This window comes from Macaca mulatta, chromosome 19 (assembly GCF_049350105.2).
Source record: "Macaca mulatta isolate MMU2019108-1 chromosome 19, T2T-MMU8v2.0, whole genome shotgun sequence".
NCBI lineage: Eukaryota > Metazoa > Chordata > Mammalia > Primates > Cercopithecidae > Macaca > Macaca mulatta.
This window is the reverse complement of record NC_133424.1, coordinates 55045670-55051421: the sequence shown is the minus strand read 5'-3', so window position 1 is coordinate 55051421 and position 5752 is coordinate 55045670. Positions and strand designations below refer to the sequence as shown.

Sequence of the window (5752 nt, the reverse complement as noted above, 5' to 3'; positions counted from 1 at the left end):
CAGGAAAACACAGATGCTGGAGAGAATGTGGAGAAATATGAACGATTTTACCCTGTTGTGGGAGTGTAAATTAGTTCAACCATTGTGGAAGACAGTGTGGCAATTCCTCAAGGATCTAGAACAAAAAATACCATTTGACCCAGTAATTCCATTACTGGGTATATACCCAAAGGATTATAGAACATTCTACTATAAAGACACATGCACACATATGTTTATTGTGGCACTATTCACAATAGTAAAGACTTGGAACCAATCCAAATGCCTATCAATGACAGACTAGATAAAGAAAATGTGATACATATACATCATGGAATTCGATGCAGCCATAATAAAGGATGAGTTCACGTCGTTTGCACGGAAATGGATGAAGCTGGAAACCACCATTCTCAGCAAACTAACACAGGAACAGAAAACCAAACACTGCATGTTCTCACTCATAAGTGGGAGTTGAACAATGAGAACACATGGACAGAGGGAGTGGAACATCATACACCAGGGCCTGTTGGGGGGTGGGGGGCTAGGGGAAGGATAGCATTAGGAGAAATACCTAATGTAGACAATGGGTTAGTGGGTGCAGCAAAACACCATGGCACGTGTATACCTATGTAACAAACCTGCAGGTTCTGCACATGTGTCCCAGAACTTAAAAGTGTAATTTTAAAAAATGATAAAAAATTTAAAAGCACAGTTTTAATTTACAATATACCAAAATGGAAGAGAAATGGAAGAAAATTCTGAAACGATTAGTTTTGAAACTTGTACCCAGGAAAAAATTTAGGATTCAGTCCAAATTGTAGGTAAATAACAAAATTCAAAAAAAAAAATGAACACATCTAAAATTTTTTTTTTTTTAGTTAAATACAGGTTGTTTTTTTTTTTTTAATCTGTAATTGATGTACATTTGATTTTAAGAAGACACTTTACATCAGGTCACCACAAAGCAGATTTACATACAACCATCAATTGCAGAAAAACAAAGTTTCTTTTTGATCCAAACACAAAAAGCTTTGTGTTTTATTTTTTTATGATCTCTTCCTTGACCATAAAAAAAAAAAAGTAAAAAATGCAGTACTTTTTGAAGGTGAAGCTAGTAAGTTTACAGAAGTGCAAAACACCAAAACACTTTAAGAAAACTTTTTTTTTTTTTTGTAAGAAAAAGGTATGACTTCTCGTTTTCTGTTCTTGGCATAAATTTTAATTCTTTCCATTGGAACCAAAACCGCCTGAACCCCTTTCGGTGTCATCCAAAGCTTGAACTTCTTCTATTTCTGGATAAAAAATCCGTTCGCAAATGAGTTGTGCAATTCGATCACCCTTTTTGACTTCAAACTTTTCTTTGCCAAAATTAAACAGTACAACACCAACATTTCCTCTATAATCTTCATCTATGACACCAGCTCCTACATCAATAAAGTGTTTTGCAGCCAAGCCTGACCGTGGAGCTACTCTTCCATAACACCCAGAAGGGAGCGCTATCTGAATGTCCGTTTTCACAAGAGCTTTCTCCATAGGCGGTATTGTATAATCATAGGCACTGTACAGGTTGTAGCCCGCGGCCCGCGCGGAGCCCCGGGTGGGGGCCGTGGTGTGCTTGGAAAGCCGGGCAAAGCGGAGCTGCATGCCGCCCTCCTCTGCAGGCCGGGGCCGCTTACTGGGTGAAATGGCGGGTGTCTCTTCAGAGCAGGGCATGGGAAAGCCAGAAGGCCAGCGAGGAGAGCGCCCGAGGAACAAGAGAGCGCACGAAGAGTTCGAACACACCTAAAATTTAATAACTGTTGTGCTGTTGTTTTCTTCTGCAAAACAATTTTCCCCTCCTGTTTCCCATTTTTATGAAATGGAAATCATATGGGACCAAAGTAATTGCAAAATAAGCTTTAGTCTTATACCTGAATTCTTTACACAAAGTGCAGCAAGAGTGTAGATTCAAGGCCTCTATGAATACATATATGTTGTGTATATATATATATATGTATAAATATAAGAATATACACATATTCTATCATGTAGAATGGCACTAAAGTATATTAATGGCAGCAAATCTGTACAAGTCTGCAGCAGCCTCAATTCTTGCTTCTTCAGAAGAACTCAACTAAGGTTCATAAGGCAGAAGAAGAGACTGGGGCCAGTTTCACAACAAGAGTGAAAGTTTATTTAAAAGCTTTAGAGCAGAAATTAAAGAAAGTAAAGTACACTGAAAACAGGGCCAAACAGGTGATGAGATTTCAGGTGTGTGGTTTGACCTGTGACTTAGGTGTTTGTATGATGGAATAATTCTGGGGTCTGCATCTCTTCTCCCCTGATTCTTCCCTTAAAGTGGGCTCTCTGCATGTGCAGTGGCCCACGAGCACTTAGGAAGGGAGCCTGTGTAGTGTGTTTCCTGGAGTACAGTTGGAAAACAGAGACCAAAATAAAAGCTATGTATGTCAATAAAATTGGTCTCCTAATAAAATCCTCTTATAAATTTCTATCATTTTTATGTTACCTTGGCATCTATTTTTAATCTCCTTGAACACACCCAAAATCCTTCTCTCTCTTTCTCTCTCTTCTTTGAGATGTAAATTTACTACCTACTTTCTCTAAAACTCGGCAAGGGCTTCCTCAGATAAATTGTAACTTTTTCTATTTACAAAACCACAATTCAAATCCAACAGCTTTTTTTAAAGTGAGTTTTATGGGTTTCATGCATAAAGTTTTAAACTCAAAAATCTAAAGTATTTCTGTCATCCCTCTATCTTTATGTGCACATGTATATGTTCTATGTTGTATCACATATATGTATATGTCCATACCTGTGTTTATATACTGTTTAGACATGGTATCAAATAAATATAAAAATAAATGCATACTAATCAATTAAGTAAATAACCCAAATGCTTTTCAACCCATGTGATTTTAGTAATCTTCAATAATGGAAGAACACCTCAAATGAGCATGCATACCTATCTGCAGCCTCCTTATAAAAATTATCATCCATGAATTTTATATCCAGCAAAACTAAAGTTCATAAAGGAAAGATAACAGACTTTTTCAGACAAACAAATGCTGAGACAATTTGCCACTACCAAGCCAGCACTACAATAACTGCTCAAAGGAGCTCCAAATCTTGAAACAAATCCTGGAAACACATCAACACATAACCTATAAAACAAAAATACAATAAATAAATGAATAAAACCAAGGTATCCAGGCAACAAATAGCAGGATGAATGGAACAGTACCTCACATCTCAATACTAACATTGAATGTAAGTGGTCTAAATGCTCCACTTAAAAGATATACAATTTCAGAATTGATAATAATTCACTAAGCAAGTGTCTACTGCCCTCAAGAGATTCCCCTAACCATAAAGGGTCATATAAACTTAAGGTAAAAGGATAGAAGAAGATACCCCATGGAAATGGCGACAAAAGTGAGCAGGAGTAACTATTCTTATATCAGAAAAAACTAATGACAGTTAAAAAAGACAAAGAGCGACATTATAGAATAATAACTGGACTTGTCCCACAGGAAAATATCACAATCCTAAATATATATGCACCTAACACTGGAATTCCCAAATTTATGTAACTATTACTACTAGACCTAAGAAATGAGATAGACAGTAACACAATAATAGTGAGGCACTTCAGTACTCCACTGACAGAACAAGACAGGTCATCAAGACAGAAAGTCAAGAAACAAACAGTGGATTTAAACTACGCCCTAGAGCAAAGAGACTTAAGATATATTTACAATATATTCGACCCAACAACCCAGAATATACATTCTATTCACCAGTACATGGAACTTTCTTCAAGATAGGCCATATGAAGGCCACAAAACAAGTCTCAATAAATTTAAGAAAACTGAAATTCTATGAAGTACTCTCTCAGACAACAGTAGAATAAAACTGAAAATCAACTCCAAAAGGAACCTTCAAAACCATGCAAACACATGCATATTAAATAACTTGATCCTGAATGATCATTGGGCCAAATATGAAACCAATATGGAAATTTGAAAATTCTTTGAACTGAACAATAATGACTCATCCTATCAAAACATCTGGAAATCTGCAGAGTGTGCTAAAAGTTCATAGCTTTAAATGCCTACATCAAAAAGACTGAAAGAGCCCAAATAGATAATCTAAGGTTACATTTCTAGAAATTCAAGAAACAAGAACACACCAAACCCAAAACCAGCAGAAGAAAGAAAATAACCAAGATCAGAGCAGAACTAAATGAAGTTGAAACAAAATAATACAAAATATAAATAAAATATAAAGTTGGCTTTTTGGAAAAATAAATAAAATTGATAGACCATTGGCAAGACTAACCAAGAAAAGAAGAGAGAAGAGTCAAATAAGCTCATTTAGAAATGAAATGGGAGCTATTACCACCAACGCCACAGAAATACAAAAGATCATTCAAAGGTAGTATGAACACATTTATGTGCATAAACTAGAAAACCTAGAGGGGATGAATAAATTCCTGGAAATATAAAACCCTCCTAGATTAAATCAGAAAGAATTCAAAACCCTGAACAGACCAACAAAAAGCGGCAAGATTGAAAAGATAATTTAAAAATTAACAACAAAACAAATTCCAGGACCAGATTGTTTCACAGCTGAATTCTACTAGATATTCAAAGAAGAGTTGGTAGCAATTCATTTGACACTATTCCACATGCTAGAAAAAGATGAAATTCTTCCTAAATCATTCCATGAAGCCAGTATCACCCTAATATCAAAACCAGAAAAAAACATAACAAAGAAAACTACAGACCAGTATCCCTGATGCACACAGATGCAGAAATTCTTAACAAAATACTAGCTAACTGAATCCAATAGCGAATCAAAAACGTAATCCACCATGATCAAGTAGGTTTCATAATAGGGATGCAGGAATGGTTCTACATACACAAGACAATAAATGTGGAACAGCACATAAACAGAATTTAAAAATCACATGATCCTCTCAATAGACACTGAAAAGGTACTTGACAACATCCAGCATCGTTTTATGATTAAAACGCTCATCAAAATTGGTACACAAACCCACAGCCAACATAATACTGAATGAGAAAAAGTTGAAAGCATCAGTCTCCGCAGGGGAACAACACAAGGATGGCCGCTCACTCTCACCATTTTTATTCAACAGAGTACTGAAAGTCCTAGCCAAATCAATCAAACAAGGCGATAATAAAGGGCATCCAAATTGATAAAGAGGAAGTAAAACTGATGCTGTTTGCTGATGATATAATTGTATACCTAGAAGACCCTAAAGACTCCTCCAGAAAGCTGCTAAAATTGATAACTGAATTCAGCAAAGTTTCAGTATACAAAATTAATGTGCACAAATCAGTAGCTCTGCTACACACCAACAGTGACCAAGCAGAGAATCAAATCAAGAACTGAACCCCTTTTACGACAGCAGTTTTAAAGAAATAATAACTCAGCATATATCTAAACAAGGAGGTGAAAGACCTCAAGAAAAACTACAAAACACTGCTGAAAGAAATCATAGATGATGCAAAAAATGAAAATGGACCCCATCCTCATGGATGAATAGAATCATTGTTGTGAAAATGACCACACCGACAGAAGCAATCTACAAATTCAATTCAATTCCCATTAAAATGCCACCATCATTTTTCACAGAACTAGAAAAACAATTCTAAAATTCATATGGAACCAAACAAGAGCCAACACACCCAAAGCGAGACTAAGCAAAAAGAACAAATCTGCTCGTGTCGCATCACCTGACTTCCA

General features: G+C 36.0%; 1 pseudogene across 1 annotated transcript; it reads right to left on the bottom strand.

Moving 5' to 3' along the window:
- Positions 1–868: 868 nt before the first annotated feature.
- LOC106996051 (deoxyuridine 5'-triphosphate nucleotidohydrolase, mitochondrial pseudogene) lies at positions 869–1730 on the bottom strand (annotated as a pseudogene). The gene has a single exon (XR_001442468.3). The product of XR_001442468.3 is annotated as a deoxyuridine 5'-triphosphate nucleotidohydrolase, mitochondrial pseudogene (transcript).
- Between the last annotated feature and the right edge of the window lie 4022 nt (positions 1731–5752).